The sequence below is a fragment of the Marmota marmota genome, unplaced genomic scaffold (assembly GCF_001458135.2).
Source record: "Marmota marmota marmota unplaced genomic scaffold, marMar, whole genome shotgun sequence".
In the NCBI taxonomy this organism is placed as follows: domain Eukaryota; kingdom Metazoa; phylum Chordata; class Mammalia; order Rodentia; family Sciuridae; genus Marmota; species Marmota marmota.
Window position 1 is genome coordinate 1,829,870 of NW_026000229.1, and position 17,659 is coordinate 1,847,528.

General features: G+C 39.4%; 1 protein-coding gene across 1 annotated transcript in view; it reads left to right on the forward strand.

Annotated features, from left to right (window-relative positions):
- Gabrg3 (gamma-aminobutyric acid type A receptor subunit gamma3) overlaps positions 1–17,659 on the forward strand; it is a 598,523-nt gene that overhangs the window by 50,448 nt on the left and 530,416 nt on the right. The gene's annotated exons all lie outside the window — the stretch shown is intronic.

The following is a 17,659-nucleotide window of genomic DNA, read 5'->3' on the forward strand; positions in this document are numbered from 1 at the left end:
CTCATTCCTACACATTTTGTCCTGAAAGGGGGACGTGTGAGACTGAAAGTAGGGAATAACCAAAATGCTAAGTCACATGTCTTCTTTTCATTGCAGTATTCTGTGGATGGAAATAAACCCTCCACAATTAGTAGCAAGATTGCACTGCCAGATTTTAAAAGTGTTCTTATTTTTGGTGATATGAAGGTTCCATTGAAGGGTAAAATTATACATATGGGTAAATCCTTCAAAAAACCATTCTTGGGGCTGGGTGTGTGTAGTTCAGTGGTATAGCATATATTTGCATGTTTGAAGCTCTGGGTTCAATCACCCAATTAATAAAAAATCTCCATAACCTCTATTAATAAACTGGAACATAAAGGTAAAATGAATAAAAGAGAATTACTTTATACAGCCCATGGACTACAGATGGCTTTTGTAATAAAATCAAGCTACAAATCTCATAGTCCCTTTCCTGATAAGTAATTACTTAGTCGACTGCGTGAGAGTAATCATTTCTTAATGTATTTATTTATTATTCTGGAGTTTTATTTGCTTATGTTTGTTACACAGCATTTTATTTAGCAGCTTTATATGTAACAGTAATTTGTGCCTAACACTGAAAACAAAGGTACCTCTGTAGATGTATAGCTCCCGAATTTTTTTAACAAAGTGTTCTCACATTTGTATATGTAGGGATTTCTTATAGCTTTGAAATCTACTCTGTGCTCAGTATTAAGCTTTGTTGTTGAAATCATTGGGAAATCACGGTGTCAGAAGAGGATGCAAAGTGTGTGATATCACCCTCATATGATAAGAATTCTGCTAAAGTTAGGCACTTTCCACAGGAAAATTGGAAGAACAGAACACACTTCTTCACTGAGGTCATCTCAATCTGAAACTTGACTGACAGGGCAAAGTTTGCTGGGTAGGACAGTATGGAAAGGTCTCTAGTTACAAAACAGTGTAACAGTGTGTGACAGGACTGGGGAGAGATTTATATCCCAAGGAATGCCCAGGGGGGTGGGTGCATGGGGTATCACCCTTTCTTCTCAGGCTGAGGCCTTGAAACCATGGCAAAGATTTGACTTTGCCCAAAGGTTTGTCCAAAATAGATCACAGTGTTTGGAAAAGTGCAAAACCCACTTCTACCTAAGATATGTGCAGTTCATACTTCATGAGATTAGCTTTTAATTCAATCCTGCAAAATCTCTGGTCAAACCTCCTTTCGCCCTTTTAAAGAAAAAAAAACAACCATGTAAGGACACACATTTGACATTAAGGATTTAAAATCTTAAACTCTGGCCCTTTCATCTAAAGATAAGGAACCTGAGGGTCTCCTTCCATTTCCATGCAAGAGACCCTCAGGGTTATACAAAATTACATACAAGAGGAAGTGAGGGGAAATGGAAAAATAATACAAGGGGGAGAAATGAATGACAGTAGAGGGGATAGAGAGAGAAGAGGGGAGGGGAGGGGAGGGGAGGGGAGGGGGGATAGTAGAGGATAGGAAAGGCAGCAGAATACAACAGACACTAGTATGGCAATATGTAAATCAATGGATGTGTAACTGATGTGATTCTGCAATCTGTATACGGGGTAAAAATGGGAGTTCATAACCCACTTGAATCAAAGTGTGAAATATGATATATCAAGAACTATGTAATGTTTTGAACAACCAACAATAAAAATTAAAAAAAATAAAAATAAAGATAAGGAACCTCCTAATCAAAATGGCCTGAGGCATTTTAAGGCCTCCTTCTCAAAAAAAAAAAAAAAAATCCTTGGGCTTAAGCAACATATACATCCTGATACAGATATAGCAAGTTACTAATGTTAGGGTTTTTTTGGAATAGGGATAGGAACATAAAGCTTTTTTTCAGTTAACCCCCTTATTTAAACAACAACAACAATAATAAATATGCCCTGAATGTCTTGAAATTTCAGTTAGTCCATGTTTTTCTTTCAAGAATGTGACTCTGCTGTAGTGAAAGGATGGACCAATGAATGTTGCTGCTTTTATTTCGTGAAACCAAAGCAGCTCTCCAGGCAACAGTAGAGAAGCTGACCAATAGCAAATGTTTTACTTTGGAAATAGTGGCATGTTTAGGGTACATTCTTGGCAGAGCTGAGGTAATCTAGGCCATTTCTGCATCTAATTTCTTTTTTTTTTAAATTTTTTTTAATTAGTTACACATGACAGCACAATGATCTTGACATATCATACATTTGAATCAGATGGGATGTACTTTCTCATTTTTCTGAGTGTACAGGTTGCAGAATTACATTGGTCATGCAGTCACGTATATACCCACAGCAATAATAATGTCTATTTTATTCTGCTGTCCTTCCAACCTGCATCTAATTTCATGAGGAAGAGATAATATACTACTGACATACCTCAGCTCAGCAAAGCATGGGGTAGGCAAGGGTTTGTTGAAAACACACGCACACACGTTACTACATATAATTTCTATGTTCTCTGTGGGTGAATCTCTATGTATCTCTCTTTGTTCATTCACTAAACAGTTGCTACTGTGTTAGGGCACTGTGTTGGATGCAGGTAAAATAAGATGAAGGAATTTCTACCCTGGGGCAAGCAAGTGCACAAATGCATTAGGTGCCAGGTGTAAAGCTCAATGCTGAGCTCCCCAGAGGAGGAAATATCTTGCTGACCTTCGGGAGGTGTTCAAGGCCTTTTGAGGCGAGGGCCTCCATACTGCCTCTTGAAGGATGAGAATTTCTTACCTTTGCATTTGGAACACTTTGCTGGGAAGTCAAAATGTTACAGAACTGCTTCTTTCCTTGGGGAACACATCACATAAACCCATTGTATCTGTGAAGCCATGTTATACTATTGTAAAAGAATATAAAATGCTTAAAAGCAAAATTTGGGCCTTCCAACAATAAAAATTTAAAAGTAGAGAACTGACTATGTAAATGGGTATTGAGGACAAAATCATCAATTGAAAAAAAATAATCAGAAAAATGTGAGAGACTTAAAACAATCAAAGAATATTTACAGGCAAAAGCACCATTTAGAGATGTGTGCAGGGTTTCAGGATGTAAATTTGTATTGGCATATTACCATAAAGCGAAAGCCTGATAGCATGATGATTTTTCCCCTCAAACAGCCACTTAGCAATCAGTAACTTAGGGAAGACAAGGACTATTTCTTCCTCTTTGCCTTTTCCCTATTTGGCTTTTTGTTGACATTGTTAAGATTGAAGATTTAATTTCAGACCTTCCTCCTGCAAAATGAAAATGAAGGTTCATTTCAATATTGTTGAATAGGTAGACTCTGATTGTCTTGTTTATTCTGCAGTTATCAACATTGTTGCTGATTATCAAGGAGATTAGAATTCGTTCAGATGGGACCAGGAGAATATTCTTTTGCACAGTGCTTTCGTAGCAGCTTCTGTTTTTGTCATGACAACATTTCTAAATGTGTACAGTTTCTCATCAGAATTGTGCACGAACTGTTTCAGGACCATGCAGTTTTTCTTTTTTTAAAGTGGCATGCAGGGGAGCTTGTGGGCTTATTTTTGAGAATATCCACTTAAAGTAGCCTTTTAGGAAAAGAAAGAAGAAAACTAGTGCTCTCATACCTGCTCTATGCTGTTGGTCTCATCTAAGTTAGTCTTCTATAGATCATAGTGGGGAATCTATTCTTATTTCTGTTGAGTTAACTGAAGCTCATTGAAATTCCAGAACAAGGATTTCATTATGACCTACTTGGTGGTAACCCAGGCTTGTTCTCTGGTTAGGCTGGTGATAATGCAACTCTATGTATGCACCAGTATAGCTGCTGCTTTAACCAAGACATTTGAGATGAAAAGGACTCAGCATGAATCTAGTGTTAGGATTGCTTTTCCTTTAAAAAAGCTTTAATTAGTAGATTTTATTTTTTTAGTGAAGCTTTAGGATTGCAGAAAATTTGCATAGACTGTACAGAGAATCCTCAGTGTGCACCCTTTACATTAGGGTTCACTCTCAATGCTGTATACCCTGTGGATCTGGACAGAAGGATCCTGATATGTGTTCACCATTATAGTATTATACCCAAAACTTTCATAGTCCCCCCCCAAATCATCTGTGCTCTCCCAATTCACCCCTCTTTCCCCATGACCTTTGGTGAGATCCAATCTTTTTACATTCTTCATAGTTTCACTTTTTCCAGAATATCACATATTTGGAATTATACCATATGTGGCTTCTCCAGACTGAGGTAGTCCAAGACAGGTAGTGAGTCAGCATGATGTAACTATAATGTGAGTTACCCATAAATTAATGGGGGGTGGCTGTGTAAGTCATGGGAACAAGTTAAACTTCACCAGAATTTCATTATATGATAAATAAAACTCACGGGATATTATGTAGCAACAAGAGTAATGGGGGAAAATGTGAGGACCTCCAACATCATGCTGCTCTGTTCCCCTTTTATTTGAAACTTTAAGAAATGATACCAGGCAGCTATGCCCTTATTAAGATCTATAGAAGATAAACTCCATTTCAGAAAAGTTGATCTTGTTGGAGGATGATTTATTGCTTAGTAGAACTTTCTTGAAGGCATTTAGTTTCAGGAAAGTCCAAAAGAAGTGCTGGCTACTGTAATATGCTGCCAACTTTGTTTAGGATTTTTTTCATATTTATTCCATAAAAGGGTCATAGCAATTTTTGCATCTGTGGTTTGATACCTTCCATCCAAACTGTTGCTCATTATTTCTTTTTTTTTTGATTGACATATAATAATTGTACATGTTTATGGTGTACTTTAACCAAGTTTAGATTCACGTGTACATTGTGTAAAAATCAAACAAGGGTGGGTAGCATATCCATGACCTTCAATATTTACCATTTCTTTGTAGTGAGAACACTTGTAATATAGCCAAGATATGGAATCAACTTAAGTGTCTTTCAACATATGAGTGACTGTTTTTTCAGCCATAAAATGGATGAAATTCAGTTACTTGCAATGACATGAATGAAACTGGTGGACATTATGTTAAGTGAAATAAGCCAGGCACAGAAAGACAAGTACCACATGATCTCTTAGGTGAGATTTTAAAAAGTTGATCTCAAAGAACAGTAGAATGGTGATTATCAGCACCTGGGTAGGGGAGACAAGTAGCAGGAAGGTGAGAAGTTGTCAGTGGGTACAATATTACAGTTAAATAAAAGGGATAAACACTGGGTTCTGTTTGTACCTTAGAATGAATAAATTTAGCATTAATGCATTGGAAGCTTCAAAGAGCTACACAAGACTATTTTTAATGTTCTTACCACAAAGAAGTAACTAGTGTTTCTTAAAGTATTGATTCAACACCATTTTCTTTTTCTCAAGTTCTGAGATTCCAGGAACTTGAAGGTTACACATTTCTCCCATGTCCCCTTTGTCCCACTGCTTATACTGTCCTTTCTTTCCTTTTGCCTTCCTTGCTTCACTAGTGGGAAACCTTGTGGCCTTTCTTTCAGCATCCTAAGTCATTCTTCATCTGAGTCCAGTGATTTGTCAAAGCTATCAGTTGTGTTCTTAATTTCAGTGACTGTGTTTTTCAGCTCTCAAATTTTATTTGATTCTAATAGATGTCTTTTCTCTGATTATATTCTCCACTCTGCAAACTGTGTTCTTGAACACATTAACCATTAAATTCACAGTTGATAACTACAGTATCTGGGCTCTGATTCCATTTCTATAGTCGTGTTTTCTTGCTTGGTTCCATTTCTTGACATGCCTGGCAATTTTGATTGTGCACAAAAATTTGTAGAGGTTTTATGTGATGTTTGCCCACCTCTCTGAAGGTCTTCAACTGTGCAGCTGATCTGCATTGTTGAAGCTCAGCTGGGCTCTGGTCTTCCCAATCTGGTTCCCCAGAGATTCCCAATTAAAGCTCCATAAAATGTCTAAAATTTGGCTCCTCTTTTTAGTCATTTTTATAATTGCTTTCAACCCTTTACTCTGTACAACGTGGACAGAAAATGGATCAAGGGGGAAACCATTAATCTTGGCTCACTTTTCTATTATTGTGTTCTTTGAAACCACAGCCTCTCCTGTTTTGACTGAACTGTAGTTTTTGCCTCAAGCTCAACTGGATTTTTCATCTTAGCAGCTGCTTTCTGCCCAGCTCCTTCACATTTTGCACCAGGCCAACAAGAGACAAGTTCCTGGGAGAAACAGCATTGTGATATGGGGTTTACACCCCCCCACCACCCTGGGAGCCTACCTGCTCTGTTTTTGGCTTCTTTAAAAAGATTTTTTTAACTTGTATTTTGTCTAGGTTTTATATTTTTTCTTAGTGGGAGTGTTGGTCTAATATAAGACATGCCATCAAAACTTTGAACCTTTGAAAAAAATGTTTAAAACATCTTATTTTTATTAACATATTAATTGTACATATCAGTAGGGTTCAGTGATATTTAAATGCATATACAGAGTGATAACTGATCAAATCCATCCTCCCTTTATCCACCCCCTACAACTCCTCCCAACCTCTATTAATCACTGCTCTGTATTCTTCATTGAACTAGAAGAAATAACCGTAAAGTTCATGTGGAAGCCCAAAGGACCCCAAATATCCACAGCAATCTGAACAAAAAGAACAGAACTGGAGGCATCACAACCCCTGATTTAAAGACATAATGCAGAGCCATAGTAACCAAAATAGCATGGCACTGGCATAAAAACAGGCCATGGAACATAGCCTTTTTAAAATCTCACCTAAGAGATCATGTGGTACTTGTCTTTCTGTGCCTGGCTTATTTCACTTAACAATGGAACAGAAGAGAGATCCTGGAAAATAAACCTTTGTGTCTACATCCAACTAATTCTCAACCAAGGCACAAAAAACATACATTGGAGAAAGGACAGCTTCTTCAATAAACGTTCAAAATTTTAAGTTTATATGGAATAAGGTTTAATTTGGAATAGTTAGCAAGGAGTAATTTGGGGCAAGAGTAAAGCCCAAAGGAACCTTACTGAAAAATTGTTTTTTTCTTGCATGGTGAACCTCCCAAACCGCCCTCAGGTTATTTAAGAAGAGTGGTCTAGGGACCAGTGTTTTTAGTTTTTCCCTGAGAATATTGATGCATTGATTAAAATAAACTAATAGAAATTGATTATGCATTTCTTCTAGAAATATTGGCTTTAGAGGAACATAGCCTTGGCCCATTATCAGTTGTTCAAGAGGATGGACTCATATGTAGTTTTAATATTATTTTAAGAAATTAAAAATAATACTTTTTTACACTAAACTTGTATATTCAAGATGTGATTTATCAATAAAAGAAAGCTCTTTCCACACTAATAACAATAGAAATAATAGTATTTAAAATTTGCTTGTTGCTCCATTGATCAATAGAATATTCTGGAGAAGCCACACAAATCATGTGGGAATGATCTCTGGTACTAAAGAAAAAAAAAAACTCCAAGGAAAATCTTCCCTTGAAAGGCCCTTTTAACCTAAGATCCAGTGAATCTCTGTCTATAGCAGGTGCTCATTTGACCATGAGCCTTGGCTGAAAGCCCGAGTGTCTCTTTGGTCACATGTCTATTCCTAGGATTCAGTCAGAGGCCTGATAAATGTTTGTCAAATGAATGAATCAATAAAGCATCATTTTCACCCTCTGCCTCTCACATGCATGCCCCATTGGGGGTCTATATATATGAATGCACACATGCTCTGCAAACCTATACCCAATGCCATGTCTCTAGGGTACCATTTCTTCAGTTAAAAGATGCATATTTCTTGCTTTAATAATGTTAGCTCAACTTATTCACTGCTTCCACTGTGTGTTAGCTTTCCATTCTGAGACAAAATACCTGTGATAGATCAACTTAAAAAGAGGAAAGGTTTATTTTGGCTCATGGCTTCACAGTGTTCAGAACTTGATCCCATTGCTTTGGTCCTATGGCAGCACAGTATATCATGGTGCATGGTGGAGAAGTCTGTTCACCTCATGGAAGCTGTGAAGCAAAGAGAGAAAGGGGCTAGGATCCCAATATTTCCTTCAAAGATATACCCCTGTGACCTAACTTCTTTTCAATAAGCCTTACCTCTTAAAGGTCCCACCGCTTCCCAGTAGCACCATAACCTGGGGACCAAGCCTTTAACACATGGCCTTTGTGGGATATTCAAAATCCAAACTATTGCACAGTGTTTCCAGAATTTAATCCTAACATTAAACTTAAGAGGCCATTGCTATAATCACCCAAGTTTAAGGTTGATGGAGTTAAGGCTTACAAAGCTCAAACCATATTTCAAAGACTATCTACTTTAATGATAGGACCACCAAATTATCTTTTCTATCCCTAAAAGAACAGTGGAATCAGTAAGAACTCTTCTAAAGGGTATGTCTTAACTGTAGAAACTGATGAATTTTAAACTTATATCACGTCTCCTCTTCTTGGTGTCTTGGAATTTCTCACTATTTTATAGAAAATGCCATTAGAGATACTACTTTGTAATATGCACTCATGTCCACTACACAAATGGATGTGAACTTTTCAGCAATTTAAGAACACTAAGCTATCTGCAATAATAAAACAGCTGGCCTTTGTTACTAGTCATCTCATGCACAAACTCTTTCAAATGAAGGAATAGCTTCTTATTTTACTTTTCATCTTAAATTTTTCCACTTCAATTGTATACTTGACAATTGATATTTCTCATTCTGCACACTACATTGTGTGTCTCTGAAAAGAACATCCTTATGTTGCATTAAAAAAAAACATTTTCTTGAAAGGTATGGCTGTTGCATTGGATTTCTTGTGAAAACATCTGTAGAATTGCTTCCATTTCACCCTGAGGAAGTTCCTGCAAGCCTTTGCACAATCCAGATAGGGTAGCAATTTGCTATGATCAGAGTGCATACTAGCAGTGAGTTTGGAGTATAGGTGGACAGCTGTTCTGTGCTGAGGATTTGGTTCAGGAGACAAGATCCTAAGGGTGATTGGTCACATGGATCTTTTAGAAAAATATCTCTAGCATTGTAGATGATGACAGTAGGGACCAGGAAGACCGAGTTAGGGAAACATGGTAGGAATTTTTATGAATTTTCAGTGTGAGAAGTGGTGAGTTCTGAATCTGAGTAGTGGCAGTGTACTATAGAGGAGGGTGTGGAGAGGAGAAATGTAATTCCTAAGATATGATCAAATACATGTAGGCAATAAGGATTGGGAGAAGTCAAAGGTGGTTCACATCCTAAGAGTGTTTATTAATTCAATAAATATTACTAGGTATCTGCAGTGGAGCAGATACTAAATAAGATAAGGGGAACAAAATAGTGAATGGAACAAATGAAGAGAAAACATTTTATGAAATTTAACCCCTGTAATTTAAGACATTGGAACACCAAGCAAGCACAATGTTATTTCAAACCATGAACATTTCCAAGTAGATAGGTATGACCTATATAAATTAAACATGTAGGTATGACTACACCATGAAGGTTTCCTACATAGGAATTGGGAAGAAGAAGGAGAGAGCTTAGATATAAGAATTTATAGGTGCCAGATCACAGGAGGGCTTTGTAGACTCACCATGGTGAGTTGTTTACATTTTACTCTTGGTTCAGGAGGAAATGCATGAAAGGTGCTAAACAGTAGTTATGCAGCATGGTTTACCTTTAAAAATAATGCTTTACCCTGACTATGCAAACAGTTGAAAGACCAGACTTGCCCCTGGTCTTTGAAGGAAAGACTACATCTACATCTGTAAATCACATCCATGGAACCTTTTGTGGGTTGAATTATGTCTCCCCCACCCTCAATTTGTATGTTGAAGTTGTATCCCTCAATATCTTAGAATGCTACTTCATTTAGAAATAGGGTTGTTATAGTTATAATTAGGTAAGATGAGGTCACGCTGGAATAAGGTGGGCTCTATTCCAAAATAACTTACAAAAGGAGAGAATTTGGGGACACACACACACACACACACACCATAAGGAGAACAGTGTGAACATGATGGAAGGTGTTGAGATGAGGCATTTATAAGACACAGAATGTCAAAGATGGCCAGCAACCTCCAGCACCTAAAGGACAGGCATGGGCCAAATGTTTTTTCATGGCCCTCGGAGGGAAGCTACCCTGCTGACTGGATCCTGGACTTCCAGGCTCCAGAACAGTGAGTTCCTGAGCCACCCACTTTGTAGTACTTCATTATGGCAACCCTGGCCCTAATGCCAGGCGCAGGTTCTCTTCATTTATGAGAGATTGCTATATCCTACAAGGTACTGGCTGGCTACTGGCCTAGGAGGCTGGAGGTCACTGCCTATCCTTGCTCCCTTTTTAGAATTCAGAGTTCTAGACAGATCTGATGACAGGTGCAACAGAGCAGGCCTTGGCGTCCTTATTGGTGTGCTCTGTGATAGGTGCCACAGAGCAGCCCATGGCATCCCTATTTGTATCACTCTGTAGCAATATTGTGAGCTCTCCCAGCCAGGTTCTGATCCTACTCTTTGTCACTGTCATCGGAGTAGCCCTGTCTCAGTCTGTCCAGGCTGCCATAACAACCAATCTTAGACTGGGAAATTTATAAACAGCAGAAATGTATTTCTCACAGTTCTGAAGACTGGGAAGTCCAAGATCAATTCTCCAGCACTATGCTTCCAACAAAGTGCCTTCTATGTGTCATTGTATGGCAAAAGAGACAAGGCAATACCTTTTAACCTCTCTAATAAGGCCACCAATCCCACTTATGAGGATGGAAGCTGCATAACTTAACCACTTCCCCAAATGCTCTTTTAATACAATCCCATTGAATACCAGGTTCTAACGTATGAATGGGGGTGGGGGGGTGATAACAATATTCACACCCAAGCAAGCTGTACTGAGTTGGGGATTTCCATCAAACTTAAAAATCAAGAACCCGAGACTTGCCTACAGAGGGTAAGCAGAAATAGGACTTGAATCCAGGGCCTAAATTTACCCATAGCTGGTCCAGGGATATGAAAAATAATTCCTGGAATTTCCATTCTGAGAAGCAAAGTTGTTCATGTCCTCTGAAGGGGCGGGGGTGTGTTGGGGTTAATCACAAGATGTGAGCTGAGAGCGACTTATGGAAAAAAGAGCGCAGCTGTGCCTTGCACAGAGGTTGTGCCTTGCACGGGTTGCTGTCGTCAACCCTTCTGGTTACGGCACCCCTCTTCATATTTATAGTGAAATTTTCATGAGTCTTGAATCCCCCATGTCAAAATAAGCACCACACCACCCCTAAATCACAGCATCAGAGCAACCAGGATGCCCCGCATGACTGATAACTACATTCGTTTTCAGATCTGTTTCTTCTATGAGAATTGGAGATCCTCCAGAGAATGAATTTGTTTTTCTCTTTGTTCCCAATCTAATAGGGATGTATGAATCAGGGCTGACTTCTAGTTGATGGGTGGGGAAACATGGATCTATAGAGGGAGGAAGGAAGCAGTTTGGGAAAAGAAGCAGCATAACAGACTTGGGATGTGGGTGGTATTTAGGGGTGTAAATTCTGGAAGACAGGACCATGATCATCTTTTTCCACTAATACAACCTGGCATTTGAACAATGTGAGGCACAGAGCACTAAAGACATAGGTCATCTGGAAGTACACATCTTTATCCTTTGAATTTAGCTTTCAGAGACCAGAGTCAAAGACTGTCATTGCATCTTTGTGTCTTTCATAACACCTGCTGCCTGTACCATGTGGGTCATGTGTAAGACACTTTTTAAACTAGGTAGGGGTATACCAGTGTGTGTGTGCCTGCCTCATTGCACAAGTTGGAAGGAGAGATCCAGCAACATGTGTAAAATGGAAGAAAGCAAGGAGTGTGTGCATATGTGGGTCAGTCAGTTTAAACTTCTAGTATGATTTAGGATTCTGGAAATGAAGCCACAGTTCAAAAGCATGTTAGTTAAATATGGTTTTCTTTTGGGTTATGGTGCAATGACTTAGGACTATTTACTTATCAGAGCATCTAATAACTTGATAATTTTTATAGAAAAGACCATAAATATCATTCCAAATTGAGAATAACAGAAATAACTTACATTGAGTAGTCAGGAATTTTCTGAAATATGCAGAAGCCACCTAACATGGTATCACCAACACATCAATTTGCCCAGGGTCTCATGCTCAGTCATGGCATTTTCTGCCAAGGTCTTATTACTTCCCAAGTCCAGGCATTCTTCTGGATTCCAGCATCAAAGGGATCATCATCTCTCCTGGTCCTATTGCAAGTGAGCCTACCCCCCCTATCCCTGGTGCTATATACTCTCTTCCCTGTGCTGACCACTCCTGGACACCAGTGTTTTCACCTGGTCCTCATGTCAGGATCAGCATAATGGTCTTCAGGCCAGGAGAAGCTGCACAAACCACACTATGGAATTTCATGCTTTTTAGAAACAAGAACCACATTTTCTCCAGGAACCCCCACTCTCGCAGCAGCCTGAGGGACATAGTGTGAGCAATACAGTGTGGCCATTCAGGACTGTGAGAGTCTGTCTTAAAGGGGTTAAAAATACAGGAGGGGGATGAGGTGCCAATGTGATGTCAATATAGTATGAGCTCAGGTACAGAACTGTTGGCAAAAAATGAGTGAGGGAAAAATATCTTTCCAGAGAAAGAGTGAAAACCGTGCGTATTTTCTCTCTTCAATGTGAAACATCATGGGGCACACATCTCTACCCCACCTGTAGTCTGGTAAGGCATGTCCTTCTTCCCATGTAGCCCTTGTGAAGAGTAACAACCTCATTTGCCTCTCAAGTCTCCTCATGCTCATGTGGAGCTATTGGGCTCACACTCTGACTCCCAGTGACTTGCCTCTCTTCACTGCCCATCCTTCTCCCACCTGCTTTGGGGAGGGAGGGTCCTCTTCATTCCCTCTGCCACCTGCTGCCCTTCTTCCCTTCCAATGCAGTACCTCCCATTTTCTGATATTCAATTACTTGAGTCAACAAAGGTCTGAAAATATCCATTGGAAAATTTAAAAAAATAAACAATCCATATGTTTTAAATTTCAATTGTTCAGTGGGATGAAGTCCCACTCCATCCCACCCTGGATGTGAAACACCCTTTTGTCCAGTATTTCCATGCTATATATCTACCTGTCTGTTAGTCACTGAGTAGCCATCTTAAATGTCAGAATGACTCTTGGTGTCACAGTGCTTGTGTTTAAGTAATTTTTATTTTACTTAATAATGTACCCAAAGCACAAAGAATAATTATGCTGGTTGTTCAAATGTACCAAAGAGAAGCTGTAAATTGCTTCCTTTAAGTGAAAAGGCCAAAGTTCTCTACTAAATTAAAAAAAAAAAAGAAAAAAGCAAAATCATATACTGAAGTTACTAAGATTTATGGTAAGAATGAATCTTATATCTGTGGAAAAAAATAAATTCATGTTAGTTTTGCTGTTGCACTTCAAACTGCAAATGTTACAGTGGCAGGACAAGATAAGTGTTTAGTTAAGATGGAAATGGCATTAAATTATAGGGCTCGGTACTATCTGAAGTTTCAGGCAACCACTGCGGGTTTTGAAATGTATCTCCTAATGACACAGTAGACACTTGGGATTTTGTTCAAAGAGTTGTTTGCTCAGTATCTTTATTTATTTATTTTTTCTGCTCCCTTGTCAGGCTTACATTGTGTTTAGCTTTAAAGCTTCCTCATCTGCTGTTCTGTGTATAACTCTCACTCATAAAACCTCCATAGGAGTGTACTGTTTCCATCGAGCAGATTGGTCTGAGTTCATTGCCCCTTTGTTCCAAAGCCCTGGGAGACTCCCAGGTGCCTGTGGAGTGAAGGCTCCTTGGCCTGCAGTGGGGCTCTTCTGCAGTGCACCTCAGCCTCCTTTCAGCGTCCTCCCCACCACGCGCTCAGATACACAGTGTTCTATGCACGCAGATCCCACAGCTTTTCCCCAGACACTCCTTTCCATACATGCCTTTCTCATCCTATCCCCTCCTGGAAAGATCCTCTAGTTTTTCTTTCTTTATTCTTTCCTTTTTCCATTTTGGCAGTATAAAATATATTTTAAAGGAAATTTGGCACCTACTTGTGTATATTTTGGGGATGCCATGTGTTGTTTTAATATACATATATAACATGTAAGGATCAGATCAGGGCAATTAGCAAATCCATTACCTCAAACATTCATTAAATCTTTGTGTTGGGAACATTAAGAATCCTCCTTTGGCTATTTTGAAATGAATAATAAATTCTTGCAAACTCTCTAGTTTTCTTTCTGTACATACTGTATTTTTTCTTCAGGGTTCACATTGATGCCTTTTCTCTTCTCAGAAGTCTATCCACCACCACCACTGAGTATGTTCCTTCTATCAGCAACTGTTGCAACAAAAATAAATATGTCAATAAATACATTTTAAGAACCTCTGTGTGTACCTTTACACACACACATTTTTGTATATATACACATTTATATATATTTATCACATTTATATATATTTATATACATTTGTGTGTGTATATACATATACACACATGTACATGATTCCTTTTAAACAGTCTTGGAGGTCCTTGCAAAAAGGTGGTAAAAGTCAACAAGAAAAATCTAGTTCAGTGCCTTTTGATGATGTTTCTCCTATACCTACTTAGTAACTGTTTTGAAAAGTTGTAGTCTCTGGACACTAGCATGATGTCTCTACTCTCCTCATTTCGGAGGAAAAACACTTGTGTGCCAGAGCAGATAATAAGGAAAATGGTGAAGGCACATTTTATTCAGGACTATTCCAAGGGGAAAGGTGACCCCAGTGTAGAGCTGGCTCCATTCTTCATACCACAAAGAAAAATCATGGTGTAATGCCAAGAAGCAGCAGTCTGTAGGTGGAAAATTACTAAGAGGAGACAAATTCTAGTGGAACCAACCTATCAGGGCTCCTGCTGAAGTCCAGGCCAAGGTAATCAGCTAAAAGTTTGGAGAATGAGAATCTGAGGGTGATCATGGGTTGACGGTGGGAAATTCTTGTTAAATGGACTTAGTAGTGGTCTTTGCTAAAATTGCATTTTACAGGTAATGTATCATCATAGTAGAAAGTTTGAACCTGATCGATGTTTGGCTAAGCAGAGACTATTTGCTATATTGAGAACAGGATATGAGAGTTGGACTCTGAGGCTTGCCTGTTCCAGAAATGTTGAGAATCTCCTGTTGAATAAGAGAGAAAGACACAGGAGGGCAGATCTTCTCACAATTTGGCACCACTGTCTTGTTGGCCAGCACCATGAAGTGGCCTCCAGTCCCTGTTGTGTCTCAGTGGTTGTGTATAAGGAATCACAGCACCAGAAGGAAACTGAATCCAATGGTCTTCCATTCCATAAGAAAGATATCAGGAAGACATGAAAAGGAGCCCTTCACAACACTGAGCATACCAAATCCATTTTCTAGCTCAACTCTAATGAGAGATCCAATATTTAGTTACAGTACTCTACTACTGTCAAGGAAGCTCAGATTTTTTTTTCTGTCGGTTTTTTGTATTCTTACAAGGCAAAACTCTATTCTCAGGCTTGTTTTAAACAAATAGCAGATCTTGCAGGCAAGAACAGTTGCCTCTCATGTCCATCCCCTAGGGGCTGCCGTTGATACATTGTGGTTCAACAATTCCCCTGTAATCTTACTGTGGCTGTCTCTTGGATTTATTTAGCTACTCACATAAGACACTCTCTTCTTATTTCTTCCTCACTGAAATGCTTTTCCCATTTCCACTTCTGCCAACTTCTGTTCATTCCCTGGTTTCCTTTTGTTGCCTTTGCTATCTCTACTTTGGCTAAATAGCCGCTCCACTGCCTATGTCTCTGTACCTAATGATGTTCCAGAGCTTGGGATGGCCGAGAGGGGCTGGGCCTGTTAAGGCGAGGCAAGCATTCCAGGAAGGTGGAGTCCAGTGGATGCACTTCCACCTGGTGCACCCAGTGCTCTCAGGGCAGTGAGAGGTGCTGGGCTGCCAGGCTTCCATCTGCATCAACCTCCTGCCTACTACCTGTTGTCCACTGAAGAGCGCTTGAAATTCTGCAAGAAGACAAAGCTGAACAGATCAAATATCTGAGCCTTGATGGCGGGATGTTGCACATTTCCTTCCATAAGGCAGAGCTGACTGCTGCCAGATCCCTGGGGGTGACTCAGGGAAACCGAAATGTTGGAGGGGGTGGTTGCTGGGGAGAAGAAATTTGCCCCTATGGCAGCATCTCTAGTCTCTTCCAAGGCTAATGGCCTGTGACTCTATGCGTCTGTGATATATAAAGGAAATTTGATTTTCTAATATTCAAGAAACTTTAAAAATTTCCTGCCAACAATTAGTTTTGCCAGTGATTTGCAGTCACTCATCTTTTGTTTCTTGACTCTAATTGGCTCCAACCTTCTCTTTCATAAAACTGCAGTCTAAAAGATAGACTCATCCTTGAACTATACCAGAAATTGAAAATGAATTGGAGTTATCAAAGAAAGTATTTACATAGTGGCTTCTTTCTTTCCTTTTTTTTCCCGCCTTGCCTGCAAAGTTATAAGTTAGAATTTTTGAGAAAGATATGTGAATAAATAAATCAATTAAGTTTTAAGCACTGAAAAGGAATTTAACATGATATAAAAAGTGACCATGTGAAGTCAGTTCCCCTGTGTTTTTTCTGAAATTGTTCCGAATAATTCTGGACTAATGAAATTGGTCAGAAAGACCCTATTGCTTGAGGAGAGGGCTCTGGATTCTTTGTGAGGTTACAGATTTTTAACTGAACACCCTAAATCATTCTGTTAAGTAAACTTTTACTTGTTGGTTTCCATATTTTTAACAGCAGGTCCATTTACTGAATTAGCTAATTAAAATAATGTAACATCATAAATATGTACGAATATTGTATGTCAATCAAAAATAAAATTAATGAAAAATAAAGAAAGCAAAGCAGTAAACATGGAATCATCTTTGATAGTGCCTTTACTTTCTGTGTATCTTGTCACCAGGTGTGCTGGCCAGGTGACAAGTCTGCAAATCCCTGTGCCAGAACACCATAGCCCCTTCTGCTGCTCCCTCTCCATCCCTCCGTTTTTTTTTTTTGTTTGTTTGTTTGTTTGTTTGGTACCAGAGATTGAACCCAGGGGTGCTTAACCACCGAGCCACATCCCCAGCACTTTTGTATATTTTATTTAGAGACCGGGTCTTGCTAAGTTGTTGAGCCTAGCCTTGAACTCATGATCCATCTGCCTCAGTCTCCTGAGCCGTTGGTATTACAGGTGTGTGCCACTACAACAGGATCTCCCTCATCAACATGCCTGCCATGTCACTTCCCAGATTGGGCAAAGTGAGCCTGGCAGCCTTCTGATAGAAAATGTCTCCCTGGGATGCCCATTTGCCCATCTCATATCCATTACCTTCTTTGGATATCATCCCTAGTTCCTCCCCTTCCCTTCCACCTCATCCAACACATCACTAAGTCTTGGTGTGGTGTTTCAGGAGCATTCCCCACCTTGGGGCTCCTGGTTACTCCTTATAGCCATTTCACATCTTTCCATGCTCCTGGTACTTCTACAGTCAGCCTTGACTCCTTGGGTATCAGGCTTTCCACAGTACACTTGGAAGTTTTCTACCTTAGATATTGCTGTACCTAAATGCTTAGCAGGATAATTATGGCCCTCCAGACTTAAATCAGGCTGACCTCCCCCCCAAGAAGACCTTCCTTGTCACTTTAGGCTAGGCTGGTGCGACTGT